Source organism: Amblyraja radiata, chromosome 11 (assembly GCF_010909765.2).
Source record: "Amblyraja radiata isolate CabotCenter1 chromosome 11, sAmbRad1.1.pri, whole genome shotgun sequence".
NCBI lineage: Eukaryota > Metazoa > Chordata > Chondrichthyes > Rajiformes > Rajidae > Amblyraja > Amblyraja radiata.
In genome coordinates this window covers 10,678,911-10,690,915 of record NC_045966.1, presented here as the reverse complement: position 1 = coordinate 10,690,915, position 12,005 = coordinate 10,678,911, and positions in this window count along the sequence as shown.

The following is a 12,005-nucleotide window of genomic DNA, read 5'->3' as shown; positions in this document are numbered from 1 at the left end:
ATATCCGGGCGTGTTTTAAAAACCTGTGTGGACCAACTGGCTGGAGTTTTTACGGACATTTTCAACCTCTCAGTTCTGAGGTCTGAGGTTCCCACCTGCTTTAAAAGGGCATCAGTAGAACAAGGTGATGTGCCTCAATGACGATTGACCAGTGGCACTAACGTCTGTGGTGATGAAGTGCTTTGAGAGGTTGATTAAAAGCGCATATCAACTCCAACCTCGACAAAAACCTCCACCCACTGCAGTTCGCTTTCCGCCACAACAGATCAACGGTGGATGCGATCTCACTGGTTCTCCACTCCGCTCTGGACCACTTGGACAACAGAAACTCATATGTCAATATTCATTGACTACAGCTCGGTGTTTAACACCATCATCCCCTTAAAGCTTTTTATCAATTTCTCAGAACTGGGTCTCTGTGCATCCCTCTGCAATTGGATCCTCGACTTCCTCATACACAGACCACAGTCTGTCCTTATTGGTGAAAATGTGTCATCCTCGATAACAATTAGCACGGCAGCACCTCAAGGCTGCGTGCTCAGCCCCCTGCTGTACTCACTCTATACTCATAACAGCGTAGCCAGTCACAGTGCGAACTCCATCATCAGGTTCGCCGACGATACCACTGTTGTGGGACGTATCACTGATGGGGACGAGTCAGAGTACAGAAGTGAGATCGACCGACTGACCAAATGGTGCCAGCACAATAACCTGGCTCTCAACACTAGCAAAACCAAGTAACTGATTGTGGACTTTGGAAGAGGTAGGATAGGGACCCACAGTCCCAGTTATATCAACGGAACAATGGTGGAAAGGGCTAAGAACTTCAAATTCCTGGGCGTGCATATTTCCGAAGATCTTTCCTGGCCGCAGCGGAAAAGAATGCAGAAAGATGTGACCACTTCGCAGTCCATCATTGGCTCTGATCTCCCCACAATCGAAGGGATCTATAGTCTTAATAACGATTAAGAATCAAATCGCCTCCTTATTAAGAATAAGGGGTAAGCCATTTAGAACGGAGACGAGGAAACACTTTTCTCACAGAGAGTGGTGAGTGTGGAATTCTCTGCCTCAGAGGGCAGTGGAGGCAGGTTCTCTGGATGCTTTCAAGAGAGAGCTAGAGAGGGCTCTTAAAAATAGCGGAGTCAGGGGATATGGGGAGAAGGCAGGAACGGGGTACTGATTGGGGATGATCAGCCATGATCACATTGAATGGCGGTGCTGGCTCGAAGGGCCAAATGGCCTACTCCTGCACCTATTGTCTATTGTCTATTTTCTATTGCCTCAAAAAGGCTGCCAACATCATCAAGGACCCATACCATCCTGGCCACACACTCATCTCTGCCGCCATCAGGTAGAAGGTACAGGAGCCTGAAATCTGGTACATCCAGGTTCAGGAGCAGCTCCTTCCCCTGTCTATATAGTCAATGCTATATAGACACATTGAACTGTTCTGTATTTATGCTTATAATACTCTTTTGTGCTGCAGAAAGGAAGAATTTCATTGTTCTATCTGGGACACATGACAATAAACTCTCTTCACGACTCGAACTTGTTCACGCTGACCCATCTAAATGCTCCATCTACACTATCGTTCTATCGTATCGTATCATAAGATGATAGGAATTGCAGGTGCTTTTTAGCTTAGTTTAGAGATACATGTGTAAACATGCCCTTCAGCCCACTGAGTCCATGCCGACCAGTGATCACCCCGTACACCAGCACTATCCTGCACACCAGGGCCAATTTTACCATTTTTACCGAAGCCAATTCATCTACAAACATGTACATCTTTAGAGTGTGGGAGGAAACCGGAGATCTCGGAAAAAACCCGTGCGGTCATGAGGAGAAAGTACAAACTCTGTACAGACAGAACCCGTGGTCAGTACCGAACCCAGGTCTCTGGCGCTGTAAGGCAGCAACGGTACCGACATGCCACCTTGCCGCCTGGTGGTTTACAAAATAAGACTCAAATTGCTAGAGTGACCCTGTAGATCAGGCAACACCTCTGGAGGACATGGTATCCATATCTAGAGGGTGGGGGAGGGGGGGGGGGGGGGCTTTGTCCTGTCCTCTCTCCCAGCTTTCTCACTCCCCCCCCCCTCACGACAATCAGTCCGAAGAAGGGTCGCGACACAAAACGCCACCTATCCACGTTCTCCAGGGATACTGCCTGGCCCGCTGAGTAACTCCAGCACTTTGTGCACATTTAGTAAACCAGCATCTGCGGTTACTTGTGAATTCACATAATATTAACCACATTTGAACCTGACACGAAAGATTGATGAGTTTGGTTAACCTGATGCTCTAGTACATGTTTAAACTTGATTAGAAGAACATTTGTTTCTGGTTGAATAGCAAACTATCTAAAGGCTAGAGGGTGCTGTTGCTTTGAAAAATATTACAAATCGATGTTTAAATAATTTTTGTTCAAATGCCGCCATCTGATGGTGATTAAAATATTGGCTCAGATCTCGTATGGTTGGTGAAGAAAAAATATTGCTTGAAGGAAATGATTGGTTAGATTTATTCCATTGACTTCATCTACACTCTGCCTCAGCAAGGCCAGCAGCATAATCAAGGACGAGTCACATCCTGGCCACTCTCCCATCTAGTTAAAGGCATATAAGTGTGAAAATGCACACTTCCAGATACAGGCATAGTTTATTCCCAGGTACACAAAAATGCTGGAGAAACTCAGCGGGTTCAGCAGCATCTATGGAGCGAAGGAAATAGGCAACGTTTCAGGCTGAAACCCTTCTTCAGACTGATGGGGGGTGGCGCGGAGAAGAAAGGAAAAAGGAGGAGGAGGAGGAGGAGGAGCCCGAGGGCTGAGGAAGAGGAGGAGACAGCAAGGGCTAACAAAATTGGGAGAATCCTGCGGGCATGAACATTGAAGTCTGAAGAAGGGTTTTGGCCCGAAACGTTGCCTATTTCCTTCGCTCCATAGATGCTGCTGCACCCGCTGAGCTTCTCCAGCATTTTTGTATACCTTCGATTTTCCAGCATCTGCAGTTCCTTCTTAAACACATAGTTTATTCCCAGCTGTTATCAGGCAACTGAATCATCCTATCGACAACTAGAGAGCAGTCTTGAGCTACTATCCACCTCATTGGTGACCCTCGGACTATCTTTGATCAGACTTAACCAAAGACCATAGAGCGGAGCAAGATGGTTCACTCCTGCAATATCCAATGGACTGACGTGTAGTACGCAACGGAGCGTAACTTCCGCCATTTCAGTAACCCCGACCCGACTTCAGTTATGCCTCTCGCAGTGTAATCAGCGTTGCGGGGGAACAGTTTGTGTTTACTATGTTTATAATATGTTTATAGTATCTTTGCTTGGACACTATGTAATATTATGTTTATTATAATACATTTATAATACTATGTTTATAGTATCTTTGCTTGGAGCCCTGCAACACAGACTGCATATCCAGTCCCTGGGTGCAACACTCACAGACTCTGCTACCAGAAGAAGGCAGACTATTAAATTAATCCGGAGTTTCCCTGTCCCACGGTACGAGTTCATTCCGAGAGCTCACCCGAGTTTTTAAAAAATCGAACTCGTGGTAAGCACGGAGAATGAACGTAGTGGGTACGTCGGTGCTCGGGGACGTCTCTTAGCGGCTCGTAACGCTAACGGCAGGTACTCGGGAAGACTCGCTAACGGCAGGTAAGCACGGGAAGACTCGTGAAGATTTTTCAACATGTTGAAAAATGTCCACGAGAGCCCCGAGTACCGATGAGCAGCCATTACCGTAAATCTCCGAGTTCGAATCGGGGCAAACTTGGGAGAGCTCTTGGAATGAACTCGTACAGTGGGACAGGGCTTTAACACTGTCACTGTCACTACACAGACTGCTAACCAGAAGACAAGTTATTGAGTCAGGATGGAGTTTCTGCTACCAGATTCCCACAGTGGGGATACCAGCCCCAGCACTAACACCTTCCACCTCTCTCGGCCGGTAACAACGTTTCCAATGGAAACGACACCCGCGGCAGTGACACCGATCCTGGCGCTCCCTTCCCAAGACGCTGTTCCCAGCGGAGAGAAACTGTCCTCACTATCGAGGCGACCCCTCTCTGCCTCTCCACTCACGCTTCGCATTCGTAGCTCCGGGACAGGATGTGCGCAGAGAGGGGTAAACAAACACGAGGAATCATCTCACTGGGGAGCGTGAGGTAACTCACAGAGCATCTATGATGTTTGTCACAGAGAGCGGAGAAAGAGTGGGAGGAAGGGAGAGGGAGCAGGCAGGGAGAGAAGGAGGGAGAGAGAGAGAGGAGGGAGAGAGGAGAGAGGAAGGGGGAGAAAGGGTGGAAAAGAGAGGGGGACAGAGACGGGGAAGGAGAGAGGAGTGAGAAGGGGAGGGAGAGGAGTGTAGGGGGAGGGAAGAGGCGAAGGTGGACACTGCGTGACGGAGGGGAGTGGAGAGGTCACGGAAGGAAAGAGTGGGGAGGAGAAGGAGGGAAGAGCGAGAGAAAGGACGTGGTCAGAACGAGAGACAGCAAGAGGGAGGGTAGAGGGAGAGATCGGGGGAGGATAGAGAGAACTGCGGGGACAAGCTGGTCAGAATGTGAGGCCGTGAGAGGAGAGAGAGAGGGGGCGAGTGGGTCGGGGAGAGGTGGGCAGACGGAGAGACTGAAATGAAACAGGGAGAGATAAAGTAGCGAGCGAGAGAGAGAGAGGGGACGATGTGAGGTTTTACACTAGAGACCGAGAGGAGGGACCGAAAAAAAGACGATTTGTGTGGTATTTGGTAAAATAATAGCAATATGAAGACGCCATGACCAAAGCAAAGATACTAGAGCGGAAACGGAAGCCGGTTACGGAAATGGCGCTGAAGGTTACCCATAACCTACTACGGCTTTTTCGTCGAGTGGACTATCTTGCTCTGCTCTATGATCTTTGGACCTTACTGGACTTAATCTTGCACTAAACGCTATTCCCTTTAGCATGTATCTGTACATTGTGGACAGCTCGATTGTAATCATGTATTGTCTTTCCGCTGACTGGTTAGCACGCAACAAAAGCTTTTCACTGTCCCTCGGTACACATGACGATAAGCTAAACTCAAACTCAAATGTGCAGAGTTCCTTGATTCTAATTCTGATTTGACTTTGTTGTCAACATTTGCCAGTGACAGAGATTGAGAAGGTTGGATGGCCAGTTTATCCATTGAAAAGTGCTGATAGCCAACAAAACATCACATTAAAATATTAGAAGTGGGTCATTTGGCTGTAATGTTGCCGTTCAAAAAGGTCATGTTTTAATCTTTTACCTCACAACCACTGTACTGCACAGACCCCACACTCATCTGGAGAATACATCAGTCAAAGAGTCATAGACTCGTACAGCATGCAAACAGGCCCTTCGGCCCAACGTGCTCACTACGACCGACATGTCCCACCTACGCTAGTCCCACCTGCCTGCGTTTGGGCCATAGAAATATATTGAACCCTCAGGTTCCGATAAATCTCTCCTCTCACCTTAAACCTTTCAGAGGCAACGTCTTAACCCGAAACGTCGCCTATCCATGTTCTCCAGAGACGCAGACTGACCTGCTGAGTTACTCCAGCACTTTGTGTCCTTTTGTATTTCAAACATGTCCTCTGGTTCTTGATTCCCCTACATTGGGTAAAATACCTTGTGCATTTACCCTACCAAATCCTCTCATGTCTTAGGTCCTCAATGAATAATTATTAATAATTGATATTTCTTTTGAGTGCGGTTTGAGAAACGGATGTTTTGGACAGAAGGCCATAAGTATAATCACCAGCAGACACAAGGGCCTGTCCCACTTAGGTGACTCTTTAGGCGACTGCTAGGGACTAGTTTTAATGGAATTCACCTACGACAGCACCTACCACAACCTACGACAGCAAAAATTGTCGCCATTCGGCCCTTCGAGCCTGCACCGCCATTCAATATGATCATGGCTGATCATCCAACTCAGTATACCATACCTGCCTTCTCTCCATACCCCCTGATCCCTTCAGCCACAAGGGCTACATCTAACACCCTCTTAAATATAGCCAATGAACTGTCCTCAACTACCTTCTGTGGCAGAGAATTCCAGAGATCCACCACTCTCTGTGTGAAAAATGTTTTCCTCATCTCGGTCCTAAAAGATTTCCCCCTTATCCTTAAACTGTGACCCCTTGTTCTGGACTTCCCCAACATCGGGGACAATCTTCCTGCATCTAGCCTATCCAACCCCTTAAGAATTTTGTAAGTTTCTATAAGATCCCCCCTCAATCTTCTAAATCCTAGCGAGTACAAGCCGAGTCTATCCAGTCTTTCTTCATATGAAAGTCCTGACATCCCAGGAATCAGTCTGGTGAACCTTCTCTGTACTCCCTCTATGGCAAGAATGCCTTTCCTCAGATTAGGACACCAAAACTGTACGCAATGCTCCAGGTGTGGTCTCGCCAAGACCCTGTACAACTGCAGTAGAACATCCCTGCTCCTATACTCAAATCCTTTTGCTATGAATGCTAACACACCATTCGCTTTCTTCACTGCCTGCTGCACCTGCATGCCTACTTTTAATGACTGGTGTACCATGACACCCAGGTCTCCCCTTTTCCTAATCGGCCACATTCATTTTAGACTTGTTTGGGTTTGACCTGAGTTTCAGTAGAAGTTGCGATCACTATCTTACATAACATTGTAAGGCATTGATGTTTTCAACGATGATGATGATGAGTTTCAGGTTATTCGGTGAAAGTTTCTGAGACTCAAGGGATTTCACGGGGTACTGAGTAAACTCACCCAGCACACCTATTCAGTCTGCAGAATCTGGCAATAGTCACAGGTTCTGGAAATAGTCTCAGGTTCTTTGTGTAGTTGGCCCAGCTGAACTCGAGGCTCATCGCAGGTGGACAATGTATTTTCCTGCCAAATTTTCGGAACAAAGCTGTGTATACATTTATTGATATGACCTTTATTGAAGGAATGGCAGCAGGGGCAATCCATGTGGCCCTTCTGACCTGATGCACCTATAATGGCATCTGTGATTTTGCTGAAAGTAAGCATGCAGGTACACCAGGCAGTGAAGAAAGCTAATGGCATGTTGGCCTTCATTGTGAGAGGATTTGAGTTTAGGTGCAAGGAGGTCCTACTGCAGTTGTACAGGGCCCAGGTGAGACCACACCTGGAGTATTGTGCGTAGTTTTGATCTCCTAATTTGAGGAAGGACACTCTTGCCATTGAGGGAGTGCAACGTAGGTTCACCAGGTTAAATCCCGGGATGGCGGGACTGTCATATAATGAAAGAATGGGTCGACTGGGCTTGTATTCACTGGAATTTAGAAGGATGAGAGGATATCTTATAGAAACATATATAATTCTTAAAGGATTGAACAAGCTGGATGCAGGAAAAATGGTCCCGATGTTGGGGGAATCCAGAACCAGGGATCACAGTTTAAGAATAAGGGGTAGGCCATTTAGGACTGAGATGAGGAAAAACTTTTTCACCCAGAAAGTTGTGAATCTGTGAAATTCTCTGCCACAGAAGGCAGTGGAGGTCAATTCGCTGGATGTATTCCAGAGAGAGTTAGATATAGCTTTTCGGGCTAAAGGAATCAAGGGATATGAAGAGAAAGCAGGAACAGGGTACTGATTTTGGATGATCAGCCATGATCATATTGAATGGCGATACTGGCTTGAAGGGCTGAATGGCCTACTCCTGCACTTATTTTCTATGTTTCTATGACCACTATCCTATCATGTCTCAGTATCCCCTGACTCTTCTAATGACTAAAAGGCCGCTGATCTCCACGTTGACAATGCAATAGGGAAGTCTATGCTTTGGTTAGCTCAATATTGGAAAATAGATCATGAGTTCTCATCTCGAACCTTCTCATGAGATGGAAAGAAGGCAGCACTAGAGAAAGGGTTGGACATTTTTGAGATACAAGTCAGAAATGGTTTTAAATGGAGCTTGCAATCACAGCATTTCCCAGCCATTTTTGTACCAAGATTGACACAGAATGCTGGAGTAACTCACCGGGTCAGGCAACATCTCTCGAGAAAAAAGAATATGTGCTGTTTCAGGTCACAACTCCCAACCCGAATTGTCACCCATTCCTTTTCTCCGGATATGCTATCTCATCGCTGAGTTACTCCAGCATTTTGTGTCTATCTTCGATGCAAACCAACATCTGCAGTTCCTTCCATTTTGGTACCAATTTGAATCTGCAACTGGGGCAGTTTTGCCCACGATATGGACTAAACAAGGCTTTCCAAAAAGGCAACAGCCCTGCAAGGCTGTCAGGTGCTTGCTTTCTCTCATTGCTCTTGAACAGAGTGGTTCCTTCAGTCATTTCAGGGGTCAGCTAGTGTTTAGCATGACGTCACACCGCCTGTCTGTGTGTGCAGAATTAAATCAGCAGGCGAGCAAAATTCCAGTTGGAAGAGTTGGAGAGAAATTAGATTTATAAATTCAGAAGTGATAGGAACAGAAATAGGCCATCCGGCCCATCAAGTCTACTTCACCATTCTATCATGGTTGATCCATCTCTCCCTCTTAGCCCCATTCTCCAACCTTCTCCCCATAACCCGACATACATACTAATCAAATATCTATCCATCTCTGCCTTAAAAATATCCATTGATTTGGCTTCCACAGCCATCTGTAGTAATGAGTTCCACGGATTCACCACCCTCTGACTAATGGAATTTCATTGTCCTATCAGGGACATGACAATAAACTCACTTGAACTCGAACACTTGAATTCCTCCTCATCTCCTTCCAAAAGGAACGCCCTTTAATTCTGAGGCTATGAATGACCTCTGGTCCTAGACTCTCCCACTAGTGGAAACATCCTCTCCACATCCAATCTATCCAGGCCTTTCACTATTCGGTAAGTTTCAATGATCTCCCCCTCATCCCTCTAAACTCCAGCGAGCTTTCACAGTAAAGGAACAAGAGTGCAAAACGTAAAATAAACAAAACCGCTCTTCAGACACTCAGCTTTGGAGCTGTTTTGTGTGAATTGGCAGAGTGCTTTCACACTGTGCAAGCCTGAAAGAATTCTTTATTCTCCTCAATCATTTTCTGAACGCCGTCTGACAAAGATGGGAACTGTGTGCAAGGTGAAAATGCAGAAATGAAACAAGAAATCAATCCACGCTGCATATTTTTTGTTCAATCAAAATACCTTTAAAAATTTTTTTATTTCAACAAATAATACAGTTTTCGATAATATGCTCCCTTCCGTTTACTTAAAGTTTTTGGTTTTCTATCAACATGGGTGTTGATTGTATGAAACCGTCACTGCAATGGATAAAGGCCATGAGACATCTACATCCTTGAAAGCTCATATTCTACACAAATGCAAACAAATCTTGTGTGTAGGAAGAAGACATTTTATTGATTTCTTGTGGAATATGAAACTTAGTGGAAAATACTAAATTATATAGCTATTATAAAATCCTTGTCTATTTCTACTTTTCTTTTCAATTTCCTAAAAATATAACTCGTAAAAATATTACATCAGCCTGAAAAAAAAACACACACACGCACGCACACACACACACGCACAGAGAAAAGCAAAAGCATCAAGTCTTATATTTATATATTTTTTTGATTTTTTTTTTCCTCACTTTTTTTTATACAAATAGGCAAGAAAATTAAGTAATAACCACAAAACAAAGTGATTGTTTGACCATTTCAGGGGTTCATAAAGGGAACATCCAAGTCAAATATTGACCTCTCCGACAGTGTAAATGCTCATTTTAAACTACATGAACAGTAGACCTATTGTAGCAACAAAAAGACCCAATAACCAATGTAATACACATGGAGAGAAAATATTCCTGTTTAAAATAAATGTTTTCAGATGCAAAAAAAAACTGAAGTGTGAAAATCCACACCTCCAGATTCAGGGGGCAACTGAATCATCCTAGGGATGCAGTCCTGAGCTACTATCTACCTCTTTGGTGACCCTCAGACTATCCTTGATTGGACTTGGCTGGCTTTACCTTGCACTAAACGTTATTCCCTTATCATGTATCTCTATACACCGTAAATGGCTCGATTGTAATCATGTGTTGTCTTTCTGCTGACTGGTTAGCACGCAACAAAAGCTATTCACTGTACCTCGGTACACGTGACAATAAACTAAACTGAACTGAAAAATATCTTTGATTCATTTATCTCATCAAACTGTTCCCACGAGCAGCTTCTTCCCAACAACCATTAAACACCACAACCTCAAACTAAGAACTACATAGACTTGGAGACATTGTATCTGTCTTTGCACTAACATTGTTTTTAAAATATATAGCAAACTTTTTTTTTTGGTGTATTTTATTATCATTGGGTATCTTTAAAGTGGAGACTGGCAGGTTATTGATTGGTAAGGGTGTCAATGGCTATGGGGAGAAGGCAGGAGAGTGGGGAAGATAGATCAACCATGATTGACTGGCGGAGTAGACTCGATGGGCCGAATGGCCTAATTCTGCACTCATGACTTATGAACATTACTGTCCCTTTACCTCCCCCCTTGACTCCATCCAAGGACCCAAACAGTCTTTCCAGGTGAGGCAGAGGTTCACTTGCACCTCCTCCAACCTCATCTACTGTATCCGCTGTTCCAGGTGTCAATTTCTCTACATTGGTGAGACCATGCTCAGGCTCGGCGATCGTTTCGCTGAACACCTCCGCTCAGTCCGTCTTAACCTACCTGATCTCCCGGTGGCCCAGCAATTCAACGCCCCCTTCCATTCCCAATCTGACCTTTCTGTCCTGGGCCTCCCCCATTGTCAGAGTGAGGCCCAGCGCAAATTGGCAGAACAGCACCTCATATTTCACTTCGGTAGCCTACACCCCAGCGGTATGAACATTGACTTATCTAACATTCAAATAGCCCTTGCTTTTCCTCTCCATCCACCCCCTTCCCAGTTCTCCCACCAGTCTTACTGTCTCCGACAATGTTCTATCTCTGTCCCGCCCCCTCCCCTGACATCAGTCTGAAGAAGGGTCTGGACCTGAAACGTCACCCATTCCTTCTCTCCAGAGATGCTGCCTGTCCCGCTGAGTTACTCCAGCATTTTGAGTCTACTTATGAACTTATGATGTTTGCGGGGTACTATGGAGGCTATAGATAGGGTAGACAGTCAGAACCTTGTCCCCCAGGGTGGAAATGTCAAAGACTAGAGGGCTTAGCTTTAAAGTAGGGGGCAGTGGGGGGGTAAAGTTTAAAAGAGAAATGCAGGGCAAGTTTTGTTTTGGGCTGGGCGTGGGCTGGGACACGTTGCCAGGGGTGATGATGGGGCTAGATACCAGTGGCATCTAAGAGGTTTTGATATAGGCCCGTGGGTAAGAAGGCAATGATGAAACATGGAAAACGTGCATGCAGATGATATTGGTTTAACGGCATTCTGTTAGGTAAGGACATTGTGGGCTGAAGGGCCTGTTCCTGTGCTATATTCTTTGATATTTTTGGTTTCATGTTGAATTGTGAACAGGTCAAGTTTGGCGGGTTTGTTACCAGAGGGATCCCAGATCCTTTAGTATTTATTAAATTCAAACCCAGAGACAAAGTTAAGAAGATTATGAAGGGTCTCGACCCGAAACGATACCTATTCCCTGTCCCGCTGAGTTACACCAGCATTTTGTGTCTATCTTAAGAAGATTACGATCTACCTCTCCACATCATCTGTTCCATTACAACTTACATCTCAGAATCTTTGTTGGCATCAATAACATTCAGTTTGATTTATTTTTGGCCCAGTCTGTCTGGAAGTAGTAGAAATCTTGTGACCGGTGACATCAGGGTGTTTTTCAAAGTACGTGATCGATTAATTGAAAGAAACAGCATGGAAGCAGGGGGGGCCCCCGCTGAGCCCACGCTGACCATCGATCACCCATTCACACTCGTACTATCTTATCCTCATTCACTCCCAACAAACACGGGGTCAATATTAACCTACACCTTTGGGATGTGGGAGGAAACTGGAGCACCCGGAGGAAACCCACAGGGCGGTCACAG